This window comes from Pinus tabuliformis, chromosome 7 (assembly GCF_031772625.1).
Source record: "Pinus tabuliformis cultivar Carrire ecotype Pingquan chromosome 7, CPIR1, whole genome shotgun sequence".
NCBI classification, from domain to species: Eukaryota; Viridiplantae; Streptophyta; class Pinopsida; order Pinales; family Pinaceae; genus Pinus; species Pinus tabuliformis.
In genome coordinates this window covers 1,263,513,426-1,263,526,464 of record NC_142293.1, presented here as the reverse complement: position 1 = coordinate 1,263,526,464, position 13,039 = coordinate 1,263,513,426, and the positions used below count along the sequence as shown (strand labels likewise).

General features: G+C 36.7%; 1 pseudogene; it reads left to right on the top strand.

Moving 5' to 3' along the window:
- Window positions 1-13,039, top strand: part of LOC149252020 (protein RRP6-like 3) — a 185,096-nt pseudogene that overhangs the window by 21,099 nt on the left and 150,958 nt on the right.

The window sequence follows — 13,039 nt, the reverse complement described above, 5'->3', positions numbered from 1 at the left end:
ATCTAAAACTGGAAAAGGGCCTAGAGATCCTTCTCTCATTAGAGCAAACAAATCTGCAATTGGATCAGTAAGTAGGGCTGAGATTGGCAACATGCTTGATGAATTCAAAACTGATATCTTAGGGAGTCTTAGTGAGCAACTAGACACCCTTAAAATACAAAACAAACAGAAAGCAGAAGCTGAAGCTTTGGCCATCTTTTGCCCAAAATGTAGAAAGAAACATGCTCTAAGGGAAACAATGTAAACTTTGAAACGGGAACTATAAACTCAAAACGGTAACTCTGGCCCAAAAACCCCAAAAAAACCACAAAAACAGTGCTCAAAACGAAAAGTGTGTATACTGGAACGATGTTTTTTTTTTTAGGTGTCAATTTTGTGGCAGTTTTAAAAATGGTAGTGACTACGAAATTTTCTACGAAATTTTCCTGCAAAATATAGCTTCAGAACGAAAGTGTTGATACTGGAATAATGATTTTTTTTTTAGGTGTCAATTTTGCGGCTGTTTTAAAAATGGTAGTGACTACGAAATTTTCTTGCAAAATATAGCTTCAGAACGAAAGTGTTGATACTGGAATAATGATTTTTTTTTTAGGTGTCAATTTTGTGGCTGTTTTAAAAATGGCAGTGACTACGAAATTTTCTACGAAATTTTCCTGCAAAATATAGCTTCAGAACGAAAGTGTTGATACTGGAATAATGATTTTTTTTTTAGGGTCAATTTTCATACTTTTTAAAAAATGCTAATAAAACCAATTTTTTATGTCTCAAACAAAGTTAAATTTTAAGGAAAAAGCACATTAATGTTTCTGGTAGAATATCATTTTGGGCCGCCCCCTCCCCCCCGCGGCCCCCTGCCCGGGCCGCCCCACCCCCTACCCCCCCCCCCCCCGCCGCCCCCCCCCCCCGCTCGGGCCGCCCCACCCCCTCCCTCCCCCTCCCCCTCCCCCTCCCGGCCCACCCCGCCCTCCCTCGCCACCCCTGGGCCGCCCTGCCCCGCCCGACCCGGCGGCGGGTCGATTCCCGGAATCAAGATGCAAGTTTGTGTATCATGCAAGATGCAAGAGACATGCCCAAAGTATTTATCATATAACATGAACCAACGTCAAAACAATGGGTAGAGAAATAGGTCATTTGATAGAGAAATCTAGGTTGATAGGGATAGGTCATATGATAGAGAAGCCTACGTTGATAAATGTCGACCAAAAAGAAAGAAGAAGAAGAGGAGGATAGACACACTTAATTGGAACTTTACTTTGTTGATTGGATTTTTATAATTAAAGAAAGGTGAAAAGAAGTAAAAAATAGCAATGACATGTTGGTAGTGTGTGATTGTGGTTGGCTATTGTTGGTAGTTTGTGATTGTGGTTGGCTATTGTATTCTTACCCATTGTTCTACATTGGATTGAGGGATTAGAGAGCAAAGGTTTGAAGTGAACTCTTGATTTAGTAAAGAGGCACCAAATAAATTTTCAATTTGAATAAATACAATTTCATTGATTAATGTTGTTACAAACCTATTTTAAAATTAAATAATAAAATTAACAATTTATTCAAGTGTTATGTATAAATGGCAAAACACATTCATGAAATTACATTTATATCATAAAAACAAAAAGTAGTATCTTGTTTCCTTAGGCACCAAAACACTTATCTCATGATACATCTCACATCACCAAAATTATAAAAATTAACTATATTATAACTTTATTATTAATATTATTATTATTGTAACAATAATTAATATATGAGTTAAACATTAAAATTAGAAAAAGAAAACACGTAACAATCTATTCTTAAAAACAAATTTCATTACAATATCATATATTAATACAATCTTACTAATACTACATGTCTAAAAAATCATAGTTCATATTCATGCCCAAAAAATAATAATTCATATTCATACAACATATTTATATAGCAATTTTTAATTAATTAATTTGATTAAAAATAAAATATAAACATAAGTAAATTTCTACCTGCATTAATTAAAATTTTGACACCCTATCATAATTATATTAACATAAATGTGTTTTCAGAGATGCCATCCTCATCTTCTAACTCTCATATAAAAACTTGTGTAGCCATGCAAAAGTACATGAGAATGCTCCTTGCACAGTTTTAATGGTCAAAAAGGGAAAACAAGTGAACACGCAAAAAATACACTCCGATTTCTCGTTCGTATCTATTCCGCAACCCATCGTCTTCAATATTTATAAAGCACCAATAGTTCGTTGATCACATCAACAATAAATTTTTTGGACACGTAGTTGTCCAATAAAACTCAATAAAACTCTGCAACAACAGACCATTATAACGTTATGCTCAAATAACCAACGCGCCACAACCTTGTGATGGGGTTCATAACTCTATCTCTAATGTTACGTCTATCAACAGCGAGTGTTCTTCTGGTGAACTGGGAGGTAATGGTAATTAAATATGCAGCAGCATGAAAATAGGTTCATTTAGGGTGAGTGAGGTATCATTTTGTTCAACTTAATTGTGCTGCCTCACATTTATTACTTTACATGCAAATGCAGATTCTCAAATAATAAAGAGCCCACGTCTTGGGTACGTGTGTTACAGATGTTACATTCCAGGTATTCTATCATGTTGTTCAACCACTGTGTTAAAAGCGCATTTAGAAATTTCTTCAATTCAATGTTGATTGTGGCAATTTTTTCATTGTATTTGTGAAGATATATATATACTTAAATAAAAAAATGCACATTCTTATGTGCTCAAAATAAATGTAATAGAAGACAGTAATAAATAAACGACTTATTTGCATATATGCAGCAACTGAGACCCACAGCGCCACCCAGGGCCGCCCCGCCCCGCCCGACCAGAGGTCATTGTCATATTTGCTTCAAAAATATTGTGGAATATCTTCAAATAAAGTCTTTCAGCGTGCAGATTGGCGATTACGTCCTCTACCAGAGGCCATGGTCCAGTATGCACGTGCTGATGCACACTAGCTACTTTATATTGCAGACTACCTTTCTGCTGAGCTTAATGATAAATATGGGTCAGATTTGTTTGAGGAGACATTCTAATCTTATCACACTTCAATTGTATGAGAAGGAGGGGGCTTCTTCAGGGCAAGCTGCTGCTACATATATATTGTCACGCTATTATAGTAGTCAAGGAACAAGTTCTAGTAAATCTAGAGAGTCCATATTGAAAGATGGTAGATTTGGGAAGCTTGTGAGGAAGCTGTGCATGTGGAGAGATTCTGTGGCCCGGGCAGAAGATGAGAGTTTACGTTTTATACTTTCTGATCAAGCAATAATTTTTCTGGCAAAGGCAACACCTACTAGTCCAAAAAAGATTTATAGTACAATTTCTGCAGCTGATTCTATTGTGCAGTCTGTCACCGAGTCTTCTTTCATGACACCAGTTCCTTCACCATCTCCTGTGGTCTATATGCACATAAAAGATTTATGCAACCACCTTAAAGAGGATGTTGTCAGCAAGAACGGTAATTTGCAAAAAGATATTGCATGTGTGGGAGTTAAACAGGGTAATTATTGTGGAAACATGCAAGTTGACAACTGGGAGGGGCATACAGTAGGAAAATCTTCTAGGTTCAATTCAAAGAGGTTAATGTTCTCTGAGGCAAACCGAGGCAGAGTGTCAAAACGAGGCAGTAAGGAAGCTTCACGTGCACAGTTTGTGCGGAAATTTTCGTGCAAGTCACCTGTTTATCACAATTGTAGAATCTATGCCAGTGATGGTCGCCTACTTTGTTATTGCGATCAGAGAAAGCTTGATTGGTATATTCGTCGGGATTTGGCAAAACTTATAGAGGATGACCCTCCAGCTGTAAAACTTCTTTTTGAGCCCAAAGGTCGCCCTGAAGATGAAAACAATGAATTCTACATTCAAAGCAAAAAGAACATGTGTGTTGGTTGCGGAGAGAGCAATCATTATTTACGGTATAGGATCATTCCGTCTTTCTATAGGATGCATTTTCCAGAACATTTAAAGAGCCACCGGTCACATGATATTGTTTTGCTTTGTGTTGACTGTCATGAAATTGCGCATTCTGCCGCTGAGAAGTATAAGAGACAAGTTGCTACTAAGTTTGGAATTCCTTTGTTTGCAAGAAAGGTAGTAGATTCTAGGAATAGTCAGGGAGGAGTCAATGGAGCTGAATTTGTTGCAGAGTCAATGGAGCTGAATTTGTTGCAGATGGTGGTGAAAGAGGTGTTTCTCCTTTGCAATTGAGAATTGCTGCAATGGCACTCTTGCGGCATGGATAAACAATGCCAAAGGAACGACGTGAAGAGCTTGAAATGGTAATAAAAAATTATTACGAAGGTACGGATATTACTCGGGAAGGCCTAGAGGCTGCCCTACTTGTTGGCATGGGTCCAAGGGAGAAAAGGCATTTAAGCAAGAAGAAAGGTTTGGTTTTTAAGCAGCTTGGCATAAATTCTAGTTCTATGGACAGTAGTGGTTCTAAAGGCAACGAAGTTGATAGCTCTCCGTGGAGAAGTACTTTGAGCACAAAAGGAACAGATGCAGAATTAATTTCATCCACTGTTGTGGAAGAGAATTTGCCAATATATTCATTGAATATTGAAGCCGACATGGTACGCTTAAGAAGAATACTTTGAAACCCCGGATACAACATGAATATTTGTAAAGATAAGTTTAAACGAAAGTATGGAAAATTAAGCTGCTGCATACAATGCAATGGAATCAAAGATATAGTTTATTATATTTTTACAGCAACATGATGGATATGCGTGAAGATATTTCTTTTGACATGAGAGATATTGGTTTTTAAAATAAGGAATATTGTTCGAGATAATTAACCGAAAAAGTTGCCCTTGTTTAATAAATTTATATATTAATAATATGTTTATATGTATTGATATAAGAGGTTTGATCTTGGATGGTTATTTTTTATGTCTCTTCACACATAACGCATAACAAATACATTTGGTTTAAATGATATGTCGGCTTGTAAAAGGTTACCTATTATGTTATGCATGTTGCTTGTACATCTTCTTTGGTGGTTGTTCATTTATCATTAGCAAAATAAAGAAAAACCTTTATGTTCTCACATCTAAATTTTGTTTCACCATTTTGGGTATTAAACACCTTGGAAGGAAACACATGTGAATGATAAATCCTATAATAGTATGCTTGACATATATTATTAATATTACTAATTTTAAATTAGTTTTTCTTTCAATTTTTCTTAGCTCTCATGTATTACTTTCTTCGACTCTGATATTTTTCTCATTACATTATATTAGTTACAGTTGATACTTTTCAAAAATAGCTTGAAAGCCTTCATTCATCATATTATGTTTATGTGTTTTAGATAGAAATATCTAGAACAATAAATTCACTTAGTATTAAAAATAATCTACACATTCATTTACACATTGTTTTATGTTTTCAAGAGTATTTATATGTGTGTGTATGTGTGTTTAGTCTGTGGATAATGCAGGCTTAACCTAGGGCTTGCAGCAATCTTCAAGCCTATTAATTAGCATTTATGATTGTTCCCCTTTGGTTCAATGACTTATGGTTTGTTTATTAACCTCGATAACTAACCTAACCCAAAGAAATATTACATTCCTCTTTTGATTTCATAATTTTCAAATTACAAAACATTAATACATTGGAATAACCACAAGCATAAAAAATAAAGACAAAAATCAGAAAACAAAAATACATGTTTAACATTCATTCGCTTATATGAATAAATGACTTGGCCTACCGCAAAACCACAGTGAATAGAAAGATGCTCTACCCAACCAATGGGAACTGGTACCTGTACTGGAACTCCCCCTGAGCAAATTTTCTTTTTGTTTTGCTAAACTAAGAGTTGTACCTTCTATTTCATTAAATCGGAAAAAAAAATACATAAAATACAACAGTCCCCAAGGAACTTTGGGCTAAAGAGATATCAAACTGCTTAAAGCCATAGACCCACAAACAGAACAACAAAACCCTCAAAAAGGAAGAAATTGCATTGCAATTGAGAAAGATCCATTACAATGCAATTTCATTCAGCAAAGAATTAATGCTCTTCAATTTCTTCCAGATGCAATGCAAGAAATTGGGTTGAAGAAAGGGGACTTTAGTGAATCACGTGTGGCAAAAAAGGCAAAGGAACCCCAACCACCATTACATGGAATGTATGGAAAGACATATATTGGGAGATTTGCAGACATCAAAGACCCATTAGAAGAGGAAAATGAACAAAATGAGCAAAATGAAACAGAAAATATTGTGGAAGAGGACAATGATGAAACTCTAAAGGACGAAGAGTTTGGATTATGTGACATTGTTGATTAAATTTAAGTTATGGTTGTAAATCAAGCTTTGCAATGTTTTGACTTTGACATTTTATGAGAAGAATAAACACTCAATTAGGGTTGTTATACGTTCAATACTGGTAATATGCGATTTTTGCATTGATTTTTAAGTTAATCATTATTTTTTGAAAAAAAAGTAGTTATTATTATCTTTTTGACATGAAATTCATAAAAAAAACTATTATTTGACCATTTTTAGTTAATATTTTTGTATAAAAATTGTGATTTTGACATGTTAATTCTAGCAAAAAATTATCAAAACGTTTAGTTTTTTTGTTATATTTATGTTAAAAATGGTTATTTTTTATGTCCATTGTTAAAAAATGTTGTTTTTTAGAAACAATTATTTCATGTGGATTGAAAAATTAATTAAGGATGTCTAAATATGTAGATTATCTAAAATTCAAACTATCGACTTTCTAATTTAAAAACGCAAAACAATAAAAACCCCACTAAAAAAAAAAAATTAAGATAGAGAACAAGAAAATATGAATACAATGACGACTTCAAAAACTATCAAATTTAGAAAATATTTTTTTACATTTCACACACTAGGTCTTTAAAAAAAACGGTCTTTCAAAAAATAGGTCTTTTAAAAAAAGGGTGCGATGCAAAATACTCACTTTTTAAAATCAGGATGAAAATCACTACCATTCACTACCATTCTAAAGCTTAATGCACATGAAAAAAATTAAAGTTCCAAAAACCATGTTCTAAAAAAAACATGTGTATTCTGCATCAACACTTTTGAAAATCGGGTCATTTTTTTGCCACCTCTACAAAACAGGTAACAGTATCAGTTCCCGTTTCAAAGTTTACATTGTTGGAAATGTCCCTTGGATGCAAAAGTTGTAGAAACATGTGTGATTTGTTCAGAAAACCATGAGACCAAGGATTGTCCTTCAATCCCTGGGCTCAAAGCTGTCTTTCAAGAAGATCCAAATACAATTGAGTCTCTCTGTTTTGCTGCAAGGAGACCTTGGCAGGGGAAACAAAACCAAGGTTTTAACAACTCTATGAACTTTCAAACCCCACCAAATTGGAATCCTTGGCAACAACCTTGGTCCCAATCTCCAAATCCTTTTCAATCATGGGTAAAAGGTATGCAAAATCCTTATGGGAGATTTGCTCAATTTTATCAATATCCTCCATCTTTTCAAAACCAACAAGCTCCACAACTTCCAAATCAAAATCCACAACTATCATTGCCATTTCCACAACAACAACAACCTTCTCAACAGAATCCAAATTCTCAACTCTTGCTTCCATTCCAACAGAAGACAAATCAATTACCTTCCCAGCCATTGCCGAACCCCAACAATAAAAACCCTCAAAATGCTTACATGGTAGAAGGACAACAATTTCCTACCTATATGATTGTTCCTCTCAATGATGTACAACTCAGATCTGGTAGAGTTTTAGATAAGCCTTCTATAGATGCTCAAAAGCAAAGCATTTTTGAGGAAGATTTTCTTGAAGCCAATAAAGGTTCTGAAGCATCTCTTCAAAACCCAAGCATTCAAAAAGAAAAAGAAAAAGAGTCAACCCCCACAACTCCTATAGTTGAGCAACCTGCATCTTCATCCACACCTCCTTTTCCTGAAAGATTACAAATTGACAAAGGGGTGGAAAAACAAATCTTGTTGCCTGACTATGATTTCCTAGATGAATTAAAGAATGTCTGTATCAAGATTCCCTTGTTACAAGCCATTAGAGAGATTCCTATTCTAGCAAAAACAATAAAGGAGTTGAGTCTTAAAAGACCAGGAAGGAAACCGAGAGATACAAGAAGAATCCACCTGGTAGGAAAAATTGCGGATATCATGATGGGAAAAATCACTATGCAGAAGTATATAGATCTCGGTAGTCCAATTGTCAAAACACATATCAATGGGGTAGAAATTCCAAATACTTTGATTGATTTAGGGGCTGCTATCAACATTATGAGTAGACAGACTATGGAACAGCTAAAACTTCCTAATCTTCTTTTTACACCTACTTTACTGCAACTTGCAGATCGATCAATTATCAAACCAGATGGTGTATTAGAAGACATTTCGGTCTCCTTAGACTCTTGGGAATATCTAGTAGATTTTATGATTTTAACTCCCAAGAGTAATTTAGGAGGACACCCTCTCATCTTAGGAAGACCTTGGCTAGCCACAACTGATGCTTTTATCAGTTGTAGGTCTGGGGATATGTATATTTCTGATGGTAATTCGACAAAGAAATTCAATTTGTATCCTCCAGCAAAAGAAATTATAGAAATAGGAGATAATGAGTGGGTTGATGATGAGGATACTATACAACCTGTCTTTACCATTTCTGAAATCAGTGAAGATAGTCAAATTCTGAACACATTAGAAAACTTTGAAACATCTTCGGAATATGACCACACACAATTTCAGTTAGATTTTGACATTGAGTATCTATCATCTAGACAAATGTCTCTTTTCTCTATGGAATAGTTTGGTAGTTCCGCCATTGAGATCTTTCCAGGTAAAACATTGAATATCAACAAAAACTTGGAAAAATCACAATAGGGAAAGCTAACCAAAATCTTGTAAAAACATTCTACTGCATTTGCATGGGAGTATACCGATATGAAAGGTATTGACCCTAAGACTTGCATTCATCACATCTATATCGAGGAAAACAGTAGACCAATCAGACAACCTCAGAGAAGGATGAATCCAAACCTTAGGGAGATAGTGAAAGAAGAACTCCAAAAACTCCTCAACGTAAACTTCATTTATCCAATTTTAGATAGCCGATGGGTTTCTCCTTTGGTTATAGTACCTAAAAAGAATGGTAAATGGAGGGTATGAATTGATTAATTGAACAAAACAACTTTGAAGGATCAATTTCCTTTACCCTTTATCGATCAGGTATTAGATACTTTAGCAGGAAAAAAGTATTTTTCATTTTTGGATGGTTTTAGTGGCTATAATCAGATTCAGGTAGCACCTGAAGATCAAGACAAGACCACATTTACCTATCCATGGGGAACTTTTGCTTACCGAGTACTTCCTTTTGGATTATGTAATGCACCTGCAACATTTCAAAGGGCAGTACTAGGAATCTTTTCTGATCTAATCCATGATTGTGTAGAGGTTTATATGGATGATTTTACAGTTTATGGTAATTCATTTGAAGAGGCATTAGAGAATTTGGAAAAAGTCCTTATAAGGTGTAAAGAAACAAACCTTTCATCGAGTCATGAAAAATGCTTTATGATGTTTACTGAAGGTATTGTTTTAGGACATCATATTTCGGGGGATGGGATTAAAGTTGATAGATCAAAAGTTGAAGTCATCTCCAAGTTGCCTATTCCAAATTGTCAGAAGATGTTAGAAGTTTTCTTGGATTTACTAGATACTATAGAAGATTTATCGAAAACTTCACCAAAATAGCATCTCCACTCTTCAAATTACTTACAAAAGACTGTGAATTCAAATGGGATCCTGATTGTCAATCTGCATTTGAAACTTTGAAAACAAGAATATCTGAAGCACCCATTTTGAGAGGGCCAAATTGGAAACTTCCTTTCCATATTTCTGCAGATGCTTCAGATACAGCTCTAGGAGCTGTGTTGGGTCAAAAGGATTTAGTTCCTTATGCCATTTACTACACCAGTAAAAATTTGACTCCCGCTGAGTTAAACTATACTGTGACTGAAAAAGAGTTCTTAGATGTTGTTCATGCAATCAATAAGTTTAGACATTATATAACATGCTATGAAACTTTTGTCCATATTGATCATTCTGCAATTAGATATCTAATGAAAAAACCTATTACTAATGGCAGAGTCACAAGATGGCTCTTACTTTTACAAGAATTCAATATTACTGTGTTGGATAGACCAGGGAAACAAAACACAGTAGCTGATTTCTTGTCTTGAATCCAAAATACTAACGAAGATTCTCCTGTAGAGGATAAGTTTCCAGATGAATATTTATTTGCAGTAACTACTAAGACTCCTTGGTATGCAGATATTGCTAACTATTTGGTTACAGGGAAGCTACCTCCACATTTATTTCGTAGTGAAAAAAAGAAGAATTATTCAGGAGAGTTCGAATTATTCATGGATTTCTAATGAATTGTTTAAAATAGGGCTAGATTGTGTGATCAGAAGATGTGTTCGGGAAGATGAAATGCCTGACATCCTTAAGGCATGTCATCATGAACCATGTGGTGGAAACTTTGCTGACAAAAGGACGGCCTATAAAATCCTTTCTTTAGGATATTATTGGCCTTCCCTCTTCAAAGATACAAAACAATATGTCAGAAGGTGTGATAGCTGCCAAAGAGTTGGGAGACCGACTCTTTCAAATGAAATGCCATTACAACCACAGGTACTCATCGAACCCTTTGAAAAATGGGCTTTAGATTTCATTGTACCCATTAATCCACCATCTAAACAGAAAACATATATATTGGTATGCACTGATTATGTCACTAAATGGGTAGAAGCCAAAGCATTGCCTTCTACCATTGAAAATTCAGTTGTTCATTTTCTTTATGAGGATATTTTTACTTGTTTTGGTGTCCCAAGAGAAATTGTGACAGATCAGGGAAGTCAATTTACATCTAACTTGATGGAGAAGCTGATGGAAGAATACAAAATCAAGCATAGAAAATCTACTCCTTACCATCCACAAGAAAATGGCCAAGTGGAGTCTACAAACAAAGTTCTTGAGAGCATCATCACCAAAACTGTCCATCTACACAGAAGAGATTGGGCAGAGAGGCTTCCTGAAGCCTTGTGGGCCTATAGAACTACATGGAGGAACACAACAGGGCATTCTCCCTATGAACTTGTTTATGGGAAAGAAGTCCTACTCCCCATTTGATCCAGGTGGATATTGGTGGCCACCTGCCAAGTCCACCTGGACCCTCACCATTGTTCCTCTCAACATTTTCAGTTTCCTTAATTATAGCGCAGTTTACTATTTTTAGCAGTTTTTCGGGTCCTAAACTTTCGGAGCCGTTTTGAGGCCCTAAACGACGTTTTTTGGGAAATCTTGCTCCGCGACATTTTAGATAAAAAATCGTCTTTTCCGTTGTAGTCCTCATAGAGATCTTTCCAACGGGCTATCATGCGCGTAAAATGGAGATCGTATGCCAAAGTTACGACCCCAGGAAGTTGATGTGCCAACTTACCCAAAAACGGGGCCCACAATTTGGCGTTTCATCTTCTAGGGTTAGGTTTTGGAATGTGAAGGGTTTTCCATTGTTTCTCAACAATAAATAGGCCCTCAAGCCTCATTGTAATACAGTTCGAAATAGTTCAGAGGCATGTAGCTGACACATCTCTTCTCAGAGATAAGCTACCATCGCCCTAGCTGGGTTATTTCTATTTGTAAGCATATTTCAGTATTCTCCATTAATGAAACGAAGTATTATTTCCGCTGCATCTCTGTTTTTATGGTTATCGCATCTCTGTATTTATGGTTATCTCCGTAATCTATTGCGTTCCTGCCTAAATTTGGATCAGTGGTATCAGAGCGGTCTGCTTTTTCTCTGTTTTTCTTTGCATGTCCCCAACGAGGTCGGGATATGAGTTAGGGCTTGAATTGGTCGAACCTTTGCAAGACCAACCTCGCAAATCTCGATGACCTCCCATGGCGGATGAGAAGAAAGATGAGGGGGCAGGAGATCCTATCAGAATCTTGCTCAAAGAAGCCCTCGAGCGGCAAAGGAATGCGATGATGGATAGCTTTGCGCAGATCCTTCAGTGGCTACCCAGAGGTGACATATCGGCTTCCAACAGCTACTCTGGAAACGCCACACCATTTAAGGTACAAGTTAATTTCGAAATCCCCATCTTCGAGGGTCAAATAGACGCAGATGCCATAGATAAATGGTTAAATCTGCTAGATGGGTATTTTTCTGTTCATGAATTTTCAAGTCGAGAAAAGATTGTTTTCGCTCTTCTCAAAGCAGCCCCCCACGTCAAGGACTGGTGGGAAACATACTGCGAGCAGAAGGATGAAAGTACAGGCTCACTATTTTCAGCCGCACCCACTTGGAATGACTTCCGGGATGCCATCAAGGAGCAGTACTACCCTGTCAAAAGCTATGAGGACAAATACATCAAATGGACCACACTGCGGCAGGGATGAGACCAAGATGTACCAGAGTTCACAAATATTTTTCATACCCTTCGCACACAGTTGGGTATCAAATATTCTGAGCTGCATCTGGTACTCAAATACCGTGGCTGCCTACACAGATACATCCAGGAAGAGATGGAGTTCTTGAACATCTCCTCACTCGGCACAGCATACCGATACGCTGTCAAAATCGAGCAAAAGTTCAAACAGAAGAAGCGAGACTTTGGATCTGCAAATCCGAAGCCCAAAGGACAAAGCCAAGGCAGGGTGACCCAAGACAACCCCTCTAAGCTACAAGAAAAGAACAACACCATGAAGCTGAAGAAGGACACAGGAAAGTGGTGTGAGTTCCACAAGAGTCCCACTCATAACACAAGTGAGTGTCGGACCAAGCAGTCGTTGGTGGCCGAGTTGAAGGCTTCCGAATTAGATGCATGTTCCGACTCTGAGTCAGAACCCGACAAGGGGAATGACAAAGGGAAGCAGATCATTGATGCGGATCCCAGCGCCACTGTTGCTACTGCCAAGATCCAGAAAAATGAGCCCGAAGATCCAGAGGAGGGGGAACGTCTTTTCCGCTCA